Source organism: Myotis lucifugus, unplaced genomic scaffold (assembly GCF_000147115.1).
Source record: "Myotis lucifugus unplaced genomic scaffold, Myoluc2.0 scaffold_3, whole genome shotgun sequence".
NCBI lineage: Eukaryota > Metazoa > Chordata > Mammalia > Chiroptera > Vespertilionidae > Myotis > Myotis lucifugus.
Window position 1 is genome coordinate 1,047,936 of NW_005871051.1, and position 18,809 is coordinate 1,066,744.

Here is an 18,809-nt window from a genome sequence, read left to right on the forward strand (position 1 = left end):
GTCAAATGGTAGCTTAGGCTTTCATATATATATATATATATATATATATATATATATATATATGTACATGTTGACATTAACATACTTTTATAAAAATGAATATATTTTCTAAAAATAAATTTAGTGAGCATGGCAATGTGTACTTTTTTGAAAATTCCCTTAAGCTTGCTTTAATAGATACAAGCTAGATTCCAATACCTGCTTCTGCACTGAAACTGTCGAATAACGCATAGCAAGCTGCCCCTGGACAAGTCTACTGGCATCTGTAGGGAGGAGAACGAAAAGGCAGATGATAGCTGAGTCCCTGGACCGCACACTGAGAACCACTCCTCTAAGGCATGGAGGTGGGGAGTGCAGAGCACCCACAGGCTAAGCTGCAGGAGGAGAAGTCTCAGCAATGCGGAGCCCAGAAGCTTGACTGTGGTACTCTACAGTATTAGTAGAGGGCTTGGCAACAATGGATTGTTGTCCATTCAAAGGCCATTCCTGCTCTCCTCCCTTGCTAAAATATTCATGATTCTGTTCCGATACTGAAAGCTTGTGTGCTGAGGGGGTGCTTGCTGATTGGTCCTCCCCTTTTCCATGATGTTTCAAAGCACAAATATGTGACCCAGCATGGCTGAGAAGTCTGCTGTTGCAGGTGGTCCTGGCAATGTCTTTGTTTTCACTGGATGCTGTGCTGTAAGAATAGGATGCATTGCTGTGCATCCCACCTGTGCTTGCTGTAACCTTTCTGTGTCAACGATGAGAAGGCCAAGGGAATCTGACCGAGCTGACCACAGCCTGGATCCCGTGGAGCCACTGCACAGTTGAAGGTTTTGGAAGTGGGAACTGACAAGCCAATCTACGTCCATGAAGACTGAACCGACTGTCATGGATTGGACTTTGAGGCACCAACTTGGTGGTTACTAATATAGTCCAGGGAGCGGTAACTTGACCACACACTTATTTCATTTAAAACAGGCTCAGTCTCAGCTGGTTTGGCTCAGAGGATAGAGCATCGGCCTGCGGACTGAAGGGTCCCGGGTTTGATTCTGGACAAGGGCACTGCCTGAGTTGCGGGCTCAATCCCCAGCAGGGGCGTGCGTACAGGAGGCAGCTGATCCATGATTCTCATCATTGATGTTTCCATCTCTCTCCCTCTCCCTTCCTCTCTGAAATCAATACAAATATATTTTTAAAAATAAAATAAAACAGGCTCAGCCTCTGGATAGCTTTCCTCCTCCTATGAAAAAGCAGGATATCAGTGCAGATAGGCACTTTCGTGGCTTTGCAACACATCATTGCATTTCGTTCATAGACATGAGATAGAAAAACAAGATGAAAATGAGTCTTTCATGGGGCATTCAAATTAACAAATGTTATGACTTTCCCCATTAGTTTGCATAAATCCCGGAAATGAGTTTCAAAGGAGAATGTGCTATTATGTTGGGGAAGGATGGAGTGTGTAACCTTGGGCAGACCGTTTAACTTCTCTCTGCTTTACATTTACAAGCAGTAATGCAAAGAGACAGGATTATATGATCTCCAAGGTCCCATCCAGATGGGTTTAACACACTGTGATTGTTTGAGAGGCAATTGAGAGCGGCAGTGAGGAGCCAGGGCTCTGCAGCCAGACTGCCTCCACTTAGATCCTGCTCCACTTCACTGATTATTAGCCACACGATGTGACGTAAGGCACCGTGTAACCCTTTAACCCTCAGTTTCCTCTTTGGTGATGTGAGGAGAGTAAGCCTCTTGGGACCCTTTTGGATATTAATCATTGTTGTAAACTAATTGGTGTTGGATTTAGTTAAAAAAATCAATAAACAGTGTTGTGAAAAATTGCTACTTACTTTATGTTTTAAATTATACTTCTTTTTTTTTTTCCTCTAACAACTACAACAAAAAATTTCCTGAGAATTCAGGATAGCATAAATTTTCTTGGTTTAAACTCTTTAATCTATTTACTACCTACACTATTATTGAAGTATGAAAAATAAGTCAAAGCATTAATTTAACTTATGCAGTTCCAAACAACTGCTTTGGCCGTGTTCACTCCCTCCCCTACCCCCACCTCAGTAGAATAAGGGTTAAGATTCAAGGCCTATTCAAATGGAAGCTCTGGAAACTTAAAATGTCTAAGATAAACTAGGACGCCCTTCTACAGGTCACCAATAATGAGAGAACAGGTGATATTCTCCCAGATCACAGTCTGAACAAGAAGTGATCAGGATTTACACAAAGAGAAACACTTTTGTGATGTTTTAAAATAAGAAACTCAAAGACAACGGAGGTTAATAATAGTAGTTATCTATCTTCCTAATGGCCTCGTATAATAGATGTCAAAATTCTCTGTCTATGAATGAGAAGATGGAGACTCAGGAAGGTTAAGGAACTCTCCTAAGGCCACACAGAAGTAAGTGGCAGGACCCAAATGGAAGCCCAGGCAGTCCGACGTCAGCATTTCAGTCCTAGTTAGACTGCTTCAGCACAAGGCCCCTTTGTGCAGCTCTATGTTCTCCCAAGACACCCAGCTGCCTCGGTAGATTCCTATACGCTCATCCATCCATCCATCCATCCACCCATCCATCCATCCATCCACCCACCCATCCATCCATCCATCCATCCATCCACCCATCCATCCATCCACTAATCCATCCACCCACTCATCAAAGCATGTCTTTGTCTATTAAAACATAATAACCAGGATTTGAACCGTTGGTTCATGGCCAATGAGTAAGTGAGACAGCTTTGTTAGACTTGACTTTGATATAATGTGATTGTCACACACCTGGGATTTAGCTCCATGGCAAATCCAGGATTCCTCTTGGTGGGGCCTTTGTAGTTAGGCAGTGAGAATTCTCTTCTTGTGAAAGAAATTTCCTAACAGAATGAGTTTTACTAGCTTGTTTCTCTTTCCTCTTTTAGAGAAGAAAAAAAATGTTTTCCCTTTTTTAAGCATGATTGCGAGTTTTAAAAATGAATAAAACTAGATGGTTTCTTACTTAAAGTTCAGGATGAATCTCAGATTCCATTTAAAACATTAAAAACACTACCTCCAATATAGTTTTAAGTATAATTCCTCAAATTTAAAATTAGGTGACTACCAGTAGTGAAATGTTGAGCTACAAAAGATATTCATTTTCTTTCCCTTCCGCCCTCATCACCTTTCTATGGGAAAACAATTCACTAATACGTTGCGCATTCTAGGAGCAGAAATGGGTTTACTTCTTTTTGTTCTCTTCTTTTTACTAGTCTCTCCATTTGTTGACCTTATATGGAAAATCAACTCTGCTTTATTCTTGTAAGCTTGGCTTTATCTTCCGGAATATATCCTCCAGTCAGGAGCCAATCAGGCAGCTTGCTCTTCCCATTTATAAATCCTTGCCCTACTTTATGCCTTGGCTTCCGATTACCTGGTTCTTTCCTCTCCTGGGTCACGGGCAGTGCCGGCCTGGAGATCTGGAAGCACCACTAACTGTCCTCTCCACTCCCCGCTCCTGGGGAAAGTCACCCTAGTTCCTGCTGGCTGCGGGGAGGGGGCAGGGAGCTGCTGGCCCGCCGGCCGGCTCCCCCGCCGCCCTGCAGGAGATGGCCTCCCCCACTTCTCAGAGCTGGAGCACGGATGGTGAGCTGAACACATCTCTGGAGAAGGTCCTAGGGCCACCCCGCTGCAAGGCCTTTGGGGAGAATCTTAGTCCATTTAGGCTGCTATAATAAAAATGCCATAAGTTGGGTGGCTTATAAACAGAAATGTATTCCTCACAGCTCTGGAGGCTGGGGAGTCCAAGGTCATGGCGTCAGCAGATTTGCTATCTGGTCAGGGCCTGCTTCCTCATAGATGGCTGGCTTTTGCTATAATGTCACGTGGTGGAAGGGGCGTGCTAGCTCTCTGGGGTCTCTTCTATAAGGACACTAACCACACTCATGGAACTCCACCTTCATGACCTAATCGCCTCCCAAGGGCTCACTTCCTGATACCACCACCTCAGGGCTTATGCCTCCACATATGAGTTTGGGGGGTACACAAACTTTCGGACCACAGCAGCCAGTGTCATTTGCCAAATTAGGGTCTCTGCTCTCGCTGGTGACCCTCGATATCTTCACTGTTTCCTATCTCAGGAGTCAGTCTTACTCCACATTTACCTGTTCTGATTGGTACCGAGTTCTCAGTCAGGATGAGAGGCGATGAAGATGCTATGCTGCAGCAATAAACAACGCCAGCACCTCAGTGGCTCAGAACAACAGAGATCTCTTTCCTGTTCATGTTCCCTGTCACCCACGGACGGAAGCAGTCGCCCAGCTTGGAGGCTGCTGGTCACCAAGCCAGAGAGGAAAGGACTCTGCAGAGACCTCCACTGGCCATCCAATGCTCAGCCAAGGTCTGGAACCACACACCTGAGGTTCCCTAATACCAAGGGAACCAGGAAGTACAACCCTGCAACACAACCCTATTTGCTTCCTCTGGAGGGGGGACCAGAATATTCAGTGAGCAGCAGGGCAGTGATTTTTATCTTTTAATTAAACAAGTGGAGGATAGCAGCTCCTTCTGTTTTTTCTTCTTTTGTCTGTTTCCCATTTCTTGCCTCTTAATTAATATGTCCTGCTCTCTTTCCATTTCCCATTACTCGGTTTGTCCTCTCTTTCCACTATCACATTATTTTCAGTAAATATTTGGTGTCCTTTTCCCAGGAGTCTAGCTTTTGGCTAGCCCAGTGCCTATTCTCATTCCTCGGCACCAAGTCTATTTTTTTTATTAGATATCTCTGAACTCCTGCAGCTCTTTCTGGCTGCACCACGCAACCTAACCTTTAATTACTTGCCTATGGGTGTTCCGCTTGGTTCTGCCTTTTACCAGCTGGGTCAGAGCATAAGTTACACCACCCCCCTCCCCTACTCCAAATTGACTACCTCCTGATCCCTATTTCCAAAGTCATTCCCTTTTTCCTCCCAGCGCTCGCGCATCTGGAACCTTCATTTCTCTTTGCCCCTTTTTCTAAACTCTTCCTTCCAAAATGGACCCAGTTGCAAAACTCAAAAGGCCCATCCGGCGAAAGCCATTCCTTACACCCCCAATCTTTAAAATAGTGCCCCCCTCTCCCAGGACCCCCATGTTTCGGGATTCCTTGTTTTCTTTCTTTAAAAAAATGTATCCGAAATCATCATGGCTTGCTTACTTGTTTCTTCATCACCAGTGCCCCGGTCCCTCCATTTTGTTAGGATGTCTGTGTCACCCTCTTGGACTGGAACCCTCTACAACCCGTGGACTCTGCGTTATACTCTGTGTTGTCAGGGCTCGCACAGAGCAGGGCCCAACATGTGCCCTGAGTGCATGTCCACGCTCCTCACAGCTTCCCCATCTCATCGCTCTCTCGTTCAGGGACCGTCACCAAACTCCAAAACTGAGTTCTTTCTCCTCAATTCAGCTGGTACTGTGCAACCAATGTTCTGGGCAGAGAGATGTATGTGGAGGTGAGGACTGCCACTTCCAAGACTGGCCAACACAAACTCCCATGTAGGATCTTTTCTTCCCTTTTACTTTCTATTAAATGAAGGAGTGGGAGCTCAGTGATTTTAGAGAAGGGCAGGCCCACGATGGGGAAACGGGCATGGTCCCTAAAAGACCCTGGGTGAGACTGGCTGATTAGGACACTTACCTTGAACTACAATGAGAGCAAGACATAAATGTGTGTGTGTGTTAAGCCTTTGAGAATCTGGCACTTCTCTGTTATAACATTGAGTGTTATTTACCCTAATATACTGGACAACTAAGCATTCCATCATTTGGCTACAGGTACTTGTCAATTCTTCAGGTACCATACCCAGCCTCAGTCATAGGCTATTCTTTCACCTGAGAGGACAGCTTCTTTACCTTATTCTACCCCAACCTCTACCCTGTAGCATTATGCCATGAAATGGGCCTGGACCTTACAATTATCTCAGGCAAACCTGAGGTTGAATTCAAGAACTCCCCCTACCTGTCAACCTACATTTGTACGTTATTTATCCCCCCGACACGTAGTATCTTCCTTTGTATAAAAGTAGGGAAATCACCCCTAACTCTCCGCACTGTTGCAGAGGATTAAATGAGACGGGGCACTGGGCTTCCACAGACGATGCATGTGACTTACATGCTAATTATGGTGAACACATTTCCTTCTTTGTTTGCCTGAGTGAACTTCTCTCCCTTCTCCACACCTGCAGATCTCCTGAGTCTTGCAAGCTCTCCACTGTTCCCCCAATTCTCTGGAGCACAATGTTCACAAAATCGGCAAGAGTGTGACCTCTGGGTTTAAATCTTGATTTTGACCCGTAATAGTTAAGTAAACTTAGACAAGTTAACTTAACACTGTTGTGCCTCCATTTCTTCATGCTTCAAACTGAAATAGTATCTAAGCTGTGTGTTCCTGTGAGGATTAAATTAAGTAATAAATGCAAAGCCCTTGGGGGAGTGCAGGGCACAAAGGTAGTGCTCATTATTGCTTGGCTGTTGTTATTTTACAATTATTCTCTCCAACCTGTCAAACCTAATCATCCCGCTGGTCCTGACACTGCCCTTCTCTACACTGAAGCTACGTGTTGCGCCCATTGTATTGTCTTATTTCCTGTTAAAAAGAAAGACTTCCTAGCCAGTTACTTTGCAGGCGATGGTTTTTAATATCCACAGCTCTCTACACCAACCCTTCCAGCCAATGTTATAGGAGCAAAATTGGAATTAAACTAAATTGCATTTAAAAAATGCAGGGCTCCTGCCCTTGTGCACTCAACTTTATTACCATGTGTTGTTTGGTCCCTAGTGCTGAAATTTCTCCCCCCTCTAATTCAAACAAAACAAAAACAAACTCATAGATACTGAGAGCAAATTGGTGGTGGACAGATGGGAGGAAAGTTCGGGGGACGGGTGAAAAGGGTGGGAGGGGTTAAGAACTACAAATTGCCAATTATTAAACTAGTTAGAGGGATGTGAAGTGCAGCTCAGGAAATCTAGTCAATAATATGGTGATACCTGTGTATGGTGTCAGGTGGGCACTAGACTTACCAGGGGGATCACTTCGTAAGTCATAGGAACATTTAACCACTATGCTGTACATCTGAAACTAATATAATATTGTATATCAAAAAATTAAAATATACATTAATAAACAAATAAATTTGAAACTGTACTTTGGGTTGGTACAAACAAAACTTGGAGGGAAAAGATGCAAGAGATAAATAAGTGGGTTAAAATTTCCTGAAACTTATACTCATAAAGGACTATAAATCTCATTATGAGGATTTTCAGAAAACAGAGTCAAATATGCCTAACACATTATTGGTTATTTATTGATTGATTACCTGAGTCAAAATAGAAAGAGCAGACTTGATAGTAGGAAGACTTGTAAGCAAATCTATCTCCTAGTTACATTTTGCATTTTAATCCCATAATCATAATCGTTAGGCCCTATGTTATGATCTATTGGTTTGCGCATTTTTATCTTTTCATTTGTACTTTTTAACCATTTAACAAACTATAATCAAATCAAGAATTTTTGTCATAAAAATCGGATCAGTATTTCCCCATTTGCACTCACTTTCATGTTCCAGGACCACCTAGGACCCTGGCCGCTGCCTCCCTCTGCCTCATGAACAAGTTTATCTCTCAACAACTGCTTCGTTTTGATACCTGCAAGAGGGAATTATAATCCTAAACACTTATAGGAAATATTTTAGAGCTTCTGCCTAATTTCTTGCTGAAATAGCTATAATTAAGAAAACAGACGATTCCGTTTGTTTTCACCCTGTACCGAGTTAGATGCCATAACAGTGATGTGTCTGGATATATTTGTTCAGGTCTCAGAGAATCACTTCTACAGAATTATAATTGACACTGTAGAATTTTATCACTGATGCATTACATTAAGATCCAATACAACTAATTTTATATAATTTATAAGCTAGTTATCAAGGAAGCTGTCTTCCATTTCATTAAAAATGTTATTAAAGGCATACAGTATTAATTCTTGTGGAGTTCAGAATTAAAGTACCTTGATAAACTAGTTGTCTTTTCTAATTCTACCATAAGAATTATTCCTTTCCTTTTTTCCCTTGAATTCCAGGATATTTAGAGATTATTTTTGATTAATTGTAGCAGTTTCTCTTAGTTTGATTTTTCTTTATAATTATTTTTTTCTATCTCACTTTTCTCTTTCTTCCTTCTCCTCAACATTGTTTTATTATTCACTTCTTGAATTTCCTCTTATTTAAATAGCTTCATTGCATTTTTATCTTTTGCCATTGCTGCCCCATATACTTTACAGACACTCCTATTTTTCTGTGCTTTCTAAAGAGATGACTAGCCAATATAAAAAGTGTATTTCTGTTCCTTTCAGTCTGAAGGTTAGAGTACAGAGTGGTAAATGCTACTTTCTGGACACAATAGAGCATCTCTTCTAATTTAAAAATGCCTTAGTGGGAATTTTAGTCCAAAGGAAAAAGAGGAACAATGCCGCTGGGACCACCAAGGATGCGGCAGGGCTGGTATTTATAGACACAGTGATAACTATGTATGGTGTCCAGTGGGCACTAGACTTAGCAGGGGGTTCACTTCGTAAGTTATATAAGTGTGTAACCTCTATGCTGAACACCTGAATCGGATATCACATTGTATGTCAATATTAGCTGATATCTGAATTCAAAGGCATCATGGAAATCATCTAGATCAAAACCCTTATTTCCCATATTTTACTTACGAAAAAAAAGAGTTAGCGCTGACATAAGGAAAGGCATTTACATTAATCGAATAGAATGAGAGTTCAAAAATAAACCTTCGTATGCAGGGTCAATTGTTTTCTACAAGAATGCCAAAAAAAAGTTCAATGGAGAAAAAAACAGTCTTTGGTATTGGAACAACTGAAAATGTTTTGGGAGCCTTTGCCTTCCTCCATATGCAAAAATTAACTCTAAATGAATCACAGATCTAAATATAAGAGCTAAAATTGCAAGTCTTATAGGAGAAAATACAGGAGTAAATCTTCGTGACCTTCGGTTAAGCAAAGCCTTCGTAGATATGAAACCAAAAACACAAGCAACAGAGGAGAAGACAGGCAAATTGGAATTCGTAAAAATTAAAAACCCGTGTTCTAAAGGTACCATCATACAAGTGAAAAGACAACTCCACAGGAAGAAGAAACTATTTGCAAAATCATATGTATTTGGCAAGAAGCTTATACCTATAATATATTATTAAAAAGCTCCTACAATGCCATAACAAATAGGTAAATAACTCAATTAAAAATGGACAAAAGATCTAAATAGATATTTCTCCAAAGAGGTTATCCAAATGATCAATAGAGACTCAACATCATCAGCCATCTGCAAAGTGCAAATCAAAACCACAATTAGATGCCACTTCACACCTAACTTGGAGCACAACACGAAAAAAGATGGTAATAACAAGTACTGGCAAGGATGTGGAGAAATTCGGAGCCGCGCAGACTGCTGGTGGAAATATAAAATGATGCAGTGAATTTGGAAAATAGTCAGCAGATCGTCAAAGTTAATCATAAGGTTACCATTTAACCCAGCCATTCTACATTTAGGGCTATACCCAAGAGTAAAGAAAACACATGCCCAACTCGGTCACACATACGCAAACCTGGTACACGAATGTTCATAACAGCCTTCTACATCGTAGCCCAAACTGGAGACAACCCACATGGCCATCAACTGATAAACGAATAAATAAAATATAGTATATCCATATAATGGAATATTTTCTGCAAATCAAAAGAATAAAATGTCATATATGCTACAATACAGATGGACCTTCAAAACACCATGCTAAGTGAAAAAAGCCAACCACAAAGGACCACATACTGAACGATTCCATTTATATGAAACTAGAGGCCTGGTGCATGAAAATTCAGGCACTGGAGTGTGTGGGGGGGGGGGATTCCTCAGCCTGGCCTGCCCCCTCTCACAGTCTGGGAGCCCTCAGGGGCGGGAGGCGACCTGGCAATCAGGGGAAGACAATGCCCCCATCACACCTCTGCTGCTGCCACAGCCGGCAGCGTAAGCCTTGGGTGGCCCTGGTTATCTGAGCCTCGGGTAGCCCTGGTTACCTGAGCCTCAGGCGGCCCTGGGCAGCTGGGCAGCCGCCATCTGAGGCTTGCCTGTGCCTCGGGCTGGCCCTGGGTGGCTGGGGGGGCTGAGGGGACTGGGGGAATCCTGGGTACAGCAGCAAAGCAACAGATTGCAGCCTGGAACACAGGCTAAGCTTGACAAATGCTGGCTGAACCAAGCTTTCACAGGGCACGGGACGCAGGACCCTGGACCTTGCCTGCTGCTGGCCCTGATGCCTCATGGCCGGACAGATGGAGGGGGGACATCGGGGGGCATCTTTTTTATTCTGCTTCACAAGTGAATGTTGCCACCAGACCACCTCCTCCCTTTGCAGGTCCCTCCAAATGCTTTTCCTCATGACACCACAAGAACCCCACTTCTCCCGGAAACAGATATATTGATTAATACAGGGCTCCCCCGTCCCCCAAGTCTAACTGTCCAATGTTGCTGTAATGCAGACAGCTTTGTTGCATTTTCTTTTTCTCAAATCAACAAATTTGCTAAAGAAGAAAGATATTCAAAAAATTAAGTTGTATACTTTCATTAAATAAATGATTTATTTCATTGTCATAATTAATACTTCGATGTTACATTTGAAGGTCTTAAAGTACCACATTTGTGATATCGGTGTATATTACAGAAATGCATCACTGTGTTTTTGCTAATGCGAAGCTAATATTTTATTTCATTTCTTACTTTTGCTTTCCCCCCAATTGTTATGTTATGCACTTCTCCCTGATATTCATCTCTTAATATCTGCTGATTCTAGGCACTCATGGCTAGTTGGAACCTAGTATTGCTTTTATTACCCCGGATAATATTATTTTGATTGTAGAAAGCTCATTTTAGGATGAGCTCCGAGAAGAGGGTAAACTGCTGTGTCAAAGACATAGAAAAGACTGCAATGAATTAAAGGAGCTGGTGTGACGAACCTTTAGAAAACTGTCTCTCCCGAGGGCATCATACCCATTTCTTAAGTTTCATTCCTAGCTTAGTGATAACTGGATGAATGCATGCAATTTAACTTTGCACTGGGGGGACTAGAAAAATCAGATATTTGTTTTAATTTGTTTTGTTCTTTTTTTTTTGGTGTGTGTTTTTTTGTGTGTGTTTTGTTCTTTGTAGTAAAAAAAGCATTTAGATTTTCAGCAGTTGTTCAATCACTTATTAGATATTACACATCCTGCTTGTTAGGGAAATGTGTCTGGAATACACCGGTGTGGGCTGCCAAGGTGTCTGGAATACACCGGTGTGGGCTGCCAAGGTGGGCTTGCTAATTTGTTGTTGTTTTTAATTTTTCCCCCATTGACCCCTCCCTGGCCACCCCCACCCCCCAGCACATGCCCTCACCCCCCTAGTGTCTGTGTCCATTGGTTATGCTCATGTGCATGCAGACAAGTCCTTTGGTTGATCTCTTACCACCACCGGTCTATTCGATGCTTCTCTGTCTTGGGATCTATTTTTGTTCATCAGTTTATGTTGTTCATTATATTCTACAAATGAGTGAGATCATGTGGTATTTTTCTTTCATTGAGTGGCTTATTTCACTTAGCATAATGCTCTCCAGTTCCATCCATGCTGTTACAAATGGTAGGAATTCCTTATTTTTTTACTGTAGCATAGTATTCCATTGTGTAGATCAGTGATGGCGAACCTATGACACGCGTGTCAGAGGTGACACACGAACTCATTTTTTTGGTTGATTTTTCCTTGTTAAATGGCATTTAAATATTTAAAATAAATATCAAAAATATAAATCTTTGTTTTACTATGGTTGCAAATATAAAAAAATTTCTATATGTGACACGGCACCAGAGTTAAGTTAGGATTTTTCAAAATGCTGACATGCCGAGCTCAAAAGGTTCGCCATCACTGGTGTAGATGTACCACAGTTTTTTATTCACTCATCTGCTGATGGGCACCTAGTCTGTTTCCAAATCTTAGCTATTGTAAATTGTGCTGCTATGAACATAGGGGTGCATATATCTTTTCTGATTGGTGTTTTGCTAATTTGTTGTTTAACTGAACCAACACATACAATATGTTACTATTTGAAGTAAATCACTGATCAGAAACAGTTTCTACCCAACTTAAAACTCCTTTGGGAGGGCAGTTTTTTAGTAAATAATGCTTATACCTCAGAAATCTATTTGTTATGACTCTTTGGATACAGACAATGGAAATGGTTTTGGTACACACACTGTTTAGTCTCTTGGAGTTAACCAAGAAAAATGTCTAACGTTGAGTTAGAGAGGATTTAGGTTTTGGTATATTTTTTAGATCACAGTGTGAGGACAGTACTCTCAAATTCATTTGTCTTAAAAATGCAAACATTAGGAAGGGTCATTAGAATTTGGACCACAGAAGTTCTGTTCAACTATAAATAGAGGATTCATAAATTTGTTCAACATTCATAATAATCTCCAAACTCGGCCTTAAGATTAAGTAAAATTTGTAAAAGTAGAGACTTTGTGGACATGTAAAACATGACCAGACTCATTAGAAGTACATGTGTACATACACACACGTACACATGCACACATGTACACGTACATGGAAGGAAAATATACAGCGGTAATCTTGGAATGATGGGATGACATTGTAATAGTTTTCATATTTCTAGTGTCCTCAAATTTCTATGACAAACATGCACAACTTTTATAATCAGAGAAAACTATAAAAATTCCATTTCAGTGTAATCATCAAACATATGAACCGGGAAATAAGAGGCGTGGCATCGTATTTTTAAGTGATAAAAAAAAGACAGCATTGCCACTAAGATAGGGATTATACCCCCTGGCATACGGGCCACATTACTTGCCATCTAACTGGGTGGCCCTTTCCTCTTCCTATGTATCTCATAATTTCTACTCTTGCATTTGTAATACACCCTCCTTTGCCACTTGGAAAGGGGCACGTAGCCTGTTAGTCCCAAAGGCAGCAAAGAATGAATCCCACCTTGCGTAGAGACGGCTCAGGGAGCAGTGCCCTCGCTCTTCTGGGTCCTCAGGGCTCGGCCTTGCAACCCCCCCCGAAATACTGCGATCACACACCAGCATCACCGACAGGGGGCTGTCACAATGGCCAGTCTCTAAAACCGTGTTATGAGAGGCTTTCCTGGATAAATATCTGAAAACTATCGCTAGTTATAACAAATAAGTAATGTTCACCCTGGTTCATAATCAGGGTTGTACTGCCATTTCAAAACAAGTAACTTCAAGGTGAAGCTGCTCAAAATAACCAAAGTTTGGTGAAGACATGTCTGCTCTCTGCATCCTCATGGCTAATCACCTTTTCGATCTAATTGGCACACACATGGTCCTAAGAAGGCTATTTTCCATAAAAAATCATTCAATATCTCTTAAAAAACAAACATTGTTGTGGGCAAACGGAAGCATCGAAGGAAAGAGAGGTGTCTTTCCCCGTCACACCCCACCCATCTGTACAAGCAGACGATACTGCGGTGACTTTCTGAGGTGACAGCATGGGCTTCATGGGGGTGGGGGTGAGGAGGCAGGTCCCGGAGGCAGGAATCTTAGCACCGAAAAGGTGGTCTCCTAAACCTTGCATCCAACAGAACCCTTGGATCTTCTAGACCGGACCCATGTCCTGCTGTTGTGCGTGTTTTCATTCTCTCCGGGAGTGTGATGTTAGAAGCCAGAACCGATCCTGGTAACCACGTTCATAGTTCTCAGGGGAGAGAGCGCAGGAAATCGGTAAGAGGGAAACAGCCAGGGGAGGCTGAATAAACTCTCCGGCCCCAAAGGTTTGTGACTGATCAGCATCCCCTTCTTTAGATGCCCCATATGCAGCCCGGCCCACCTGCTTTGTGCTTCGTAGGAAACGTTGGAGACTTTCCAATCGCAACACAGTCTTTTTGTTCCATCTTCGGCCAGCAGTCGTTTTCAAAGGACATCACTTTCTCTATTTTGTTCATTTTCCCTCCCCCACTCATCATGCAGATGCACTCCCGGCAGGGACCTCAGGCCTTGTTTGCTTACAGGGATGTGAAATCCAGGGCCCAGGGTCGTCCGCGGCCACGGCCCGGCTCTAATGCTCCTGACCCTCCTCAGCCCCCCCTGCATTAACGGCGGGCAGCCTGCCAGCCACACACGCTCTGCCCAGCCACAAGGAGCCTTCTCAGATCAAAGGCGCACGAGGTTAAAGGCTTCAGACTAAACGGTCTTTGTGAGAGACACTCGCGCAAGGACCGCCAACTCCCGCATCCCTTTCAGTTCCGGGACATCCGTGAGACAGAAGAAAATAGATGCCCATTCATTCTCTCCTCTGAGCCCGTTTCACTGCAACGACTTTGTTTTCTTTCTCACCATCGCGGCCCAGCTAGGATCTGATGCACGAAAACGGGAAAGCATCGCTGATGTTTCGAAGAGAAAATAAATGGCTGCTTGAGGAATTAATAGCCATTAAGCCGATATGACTTTGCTAATGGAGCCTGAGTGCATTCGAGAACACGAGAGCGGAGTTAAATGGAAGCAAGACTCCACAGCGCATGCGAGAAGCACACACAGCATCATCAAGCCGTCCCTTTAGGCCACGCGTCCCCGGCCACCTCTGCGCCTACACCTGGGCCCCTCCCTGGACCTGGTAGGCACGCGGGCAACTTCATGCCCAGGCGTCCCTCGGATCAAACCCAGCTACCGACTTTAATCTTTTATTAAATCAAGAATCAACCCTTGGGCGCTGAACTACTTCTGATGGACAGGACCGATGGAAAGTTCTAGGCTAATTACTAGGACTTCTTAGGCAGTTCCCAGCGCCAAGAGTTCCTGCTGACCTACTTTGGACTTCCAGACATAATTTATCAGGGAAGATAATTAAGGGAACACAAAGCGGTTTCTAAAACCAACCAAGTATCAGCGACGTGTGTTGAGACCATAAGGGGGTCCTCTCAGGGCTATCCGATGGGGCTGTATTACTCTTCGGCGAGCCAATCGGATCATGTCCACTTATTTACCTGCCATTCTTTTTCTTTATAAACTACTTTGACAGGATGTATTTGAGAGTCTCTTTGATGTGTAAATGTATCCGTTTTGACTTTTCAGTCTAGATATAGAGAAAAAAGACCTTTAAGCCTTTCTTTTCATTTCTTCTTTTTAAAATGTTTTTATTGATTTCAGAGAGAGGAAATGAGAGGGAGAGACAGATAGAAACATCGATGATGAGAGGGAATCACTGATCAGCTGCCTCCTGCACGCCCTCTACTGGGGATCGAGCCTGCAACCCACGCATGTGCCCTGACCAGGAATCGAACTGTGACCTCCTGGTTCATAGGTCAACACTCAACCACTGAACCACACTGGCCAGGGTCAATTCTTCTTAACCCCGGCCCCACAAACAAGCCACAAACCCCTTCCCTTTGCAAGGTGCTCCAACGATTTTGAAGTCAATGCTACATGAGAGACTTACGTGAGTTTATAAATCACGTTTTCCCCAAATAAAGGTATTAAAGTGTAAGTAAAACATCAGGACACGGTTTACCAATGCCTCCCTCTAACTAGTGTTTCTTCTCCTTTTCCTCTACTCTCCTTACCCCTCTCCCTTCTCATTTATTTTTTCTTCCCCACATCCAGTGAGACCTGCTTCTCAGCGAGATGCCTATGGAAACCAGGTCAGCGGACTGTGCTGGCTTCTAACTCTCACCAAGACTCATCACCACCTGGAAAGGACCTGCACACCTTTGCCTGACCAGCCTTAGTCCTGCGGCGAGATGTACTGAAATATTCATTTCTTGGGCCGGGGTTCTAATACTGCGGATGCAATAATAACCTTATTTCTCCATAGCATTTCTTCACGCCTTGCTATGACTTGGTAATGCAGGCTGAGGAGCTGTGTGGCATACACCTGCGGCTGAGCTCGTGTCAGCGCAGAAGATGGCGCAGAGCTCCGAGCTGCATTCCCGGCGGCCATACAGCATGTGCGGGGGCTGTGCGCGCTGGGGAACCGTCGTGGCTTCACCCACATCAATGGCACCTCAGAGCCCCCCGAATCAGCGGCGGGATGCGGGTCAGGCCACTCCCCTACCGCTTCCTGGCGCTCTCTGTAGCCCCTCTTATCCCACGTGTGTTTAATTCCACTTACTGCTTTCTTTCTGTGTCCTTCGGCTCTCTCCATCTACCCTGCATGGCCATCCCCAAATATAATGCGTTAACATACAGAGGCATTTATGCCGATGGAAATCAATACGCTTATCACTGCAGCACCCGTCAGTACCTTTTATTTACCCGCCAACAGCTCTTCACTCCTGCTGGGGAGTAGATGCCCCGCTTGGCCCCCTGCCCAGCTCTGCCACTGAGCCACTGGGGAGGCTGGGCCTTAGGCCCCACTTCGGAGCCAGTCCTGTCTGGAGGCTGGGGGTGTAGAGATGCCCTTAGCCAGGAGCTAACTGACTCAGCATCCACTCAGCACGCTGACCCCTGACCTTGGCAATGATTTCTGAGGTCCAGGTGCTGGTCCCACCCCTGGTCCCCGGGCTTGTTTCCTACAGCAGCTCCTGCAGCGGGTGTCTCCCCAGCCTCCCCCACCCCCATCTGCCCAGTTGCCTTTCCTGATTGGTAACCCGCTCCTCACAGACTGAGGGTCTGCCTTCCCCTTCTCCATGGTTTTGAACCGAGTTTTTTTTCTAAGTTCAGGCGCCCCGGGCCTTGCCCGTACCTCCCTGCACTGTCTGCCTCCAGACCATGGGTCCCGTCTTTTGCTGAGATACCAGGAGTGACACCACTTGCCTGACGTTTCCTCACAGTGGCTGCAGGTACTGCCCCCTCAGGGCTCTCACCCTGTGGGTCCGCTCCTGCCATCTGGCCATCTCATGACTGCAGACAGGACAGGGAACAATGAGGTTTTAATTGCATCTTTGCTTGAGCTGTTAGGCTAACGCCCTCTGGTTACTTTCAGCTCAGAGCTTCATCTTGGCCCTGCCACTTAACACATTGTATGCGGGAAACGTTTTACGTTGACTGTAAGACTGTAGAAGTAGAGCCACCTGGTAGCTTGCGATAAAAACTACCCGCAAACAATGTATTAACACTGAAAAGCTCAGCGCCCTCTCTATAGAGCGAGATCATAAAGGAAGACACCCCCAGGCTTATGTTGAAGATAACTGAGAGAAACAGGCATACAAATGAGCGGCCTGAAGTAAGCAGTCTGTAATCTTCACCTGCTCACTTAACTCACCTCTTAAGTCTTTGCACTTGTAAAGGGGCCTATGTCACAAAGATGATCACTAGGGAGATGAGAAACGTGGGGAATGGAAGTTCTTAAGAAAAAATTAGGGACCCATGTAAATTTTTAAAAAGTAAAGCATTGATAGCAAGATTTCTAACAGCTTTAAAAATAGTGTTTGAACTACAGATGCAGTTATAAGCAAACATTAAATATGAGATCTTTAAAAAGCGTATTTCCTGGAAGTGTGTCTTAACATACAGAGCCCTAAAGCATTTGGGGAGACGTAAGTAAAATTCTAAGCCCCACTTTTCTGAAATAGCAATCACTAATTTACCCCAAGAGCCCCAGGGTGCTCCGTTGGAATCCTCAACTTCATCTGCACTCACACATATTTTTAAAGATTTTAAGTGCAGGCTGTTTCACTCTTGCCAAAATTATGTTGCCTTCATTTCCTCTTCTTGTCCCTTAAATTGTCCCCTCCATCCACAAAAATGTGATCAAAATGATTACTCTTTAAAAATTGAGATTTAGTTGATATATAATATTGTATAGGTTTAAGATGTACAACAGGGTGATTTGTTACACTTCTATATTGCAAATAGAGGCCTGGTGCATGGATTCATGCAGCGGTGGGGTCCCTCGGCCTGGCCTGCGCCCTCTCGCAATCTGGGACCCCTGGGGGGATGTCGGACTGCTGGTTTCGGCCCAATCCCAGCAGGCCAGGCTGAGGGACCCCACTGGTGCATGAATCTGTGTACCAGGCCTCTAATATTCATATAAGTTCTTTGGTTAATTTCTTCCTGCCCTCCCCACTTCCCCCTACCTTCTGAGATTCATCAGTCTTTTCCATGTATCCATGCTTGTGCATTGAGCGTCTACACCCTGGTGGTCAGTGTGTGTCATAGCTACCGGTCGAACGGTTGAATGGTAGCTTAGGCTTTTATATATATAGACAGGATTCCCACCATCATGTTAGCTAATACCACCATCCAGTCACAGAATCACCACTCCTTTTGTTGGTGAGAGCATGTAAGAGTTACTCAGCCACTTTGATCAAAAAGAGTGCTAAGAGCTTTAGGCAAGCATGGGCGCATTTTGAAGAAAACAAAGGACACTTGGCTGTTTTCCTGTGAGGGAGAAAGGGAGGAGGAAGAGGGGAGAGGAGAGAGAGAGAGAGAGAGAGAGAGAGAGAAAGAGTGAAAGAGAGAGAGAGAGAGAGAGAGAGAGAGAGAGAGAGAGACTGCCTCATTCCACTATCACAGCACAAAGGCCTCCTCTGGGTTCTAGGTTGGTCACCACTCTGGGTATGATCAGGGTAGAACCAAACACATGTTCATGCCCTAGAAGGCTAGCACTCTGGGACCCATTCAAAATAAATAATATTCATTATCGCTTCAGCATATCTTTACAGGAGAAGCTGCGTACTGCCGGGGTGAAGGGGAAGTTGATCCTAGAGGGCGGCTCAGGTCAATCTTTGCTTTCCCATCTTCCCAGTTCAGCTACCGGCACGCGTAGGCAGACCCTTCAGTAAAAGCTCCGAGGTC

At 44.0% G+C, this 18,809-nt stretch overlaps 1 protein-coding gene across 1 annotated transcript in view; it reads right to left on the minus strand.

Annotated features, from left to right (window-relative positions):
- Positions 1 to 18,809, minus strand: part of TMEFF2 (transmembrane protein with EGF like and two follistatin like domains 2) — a 230,949-nt gene that overhangs the window by 82,618 nt on the left and 129,522 nt on the right. The gene's annotated exons all lie outside the window — the stretch shown is intronic.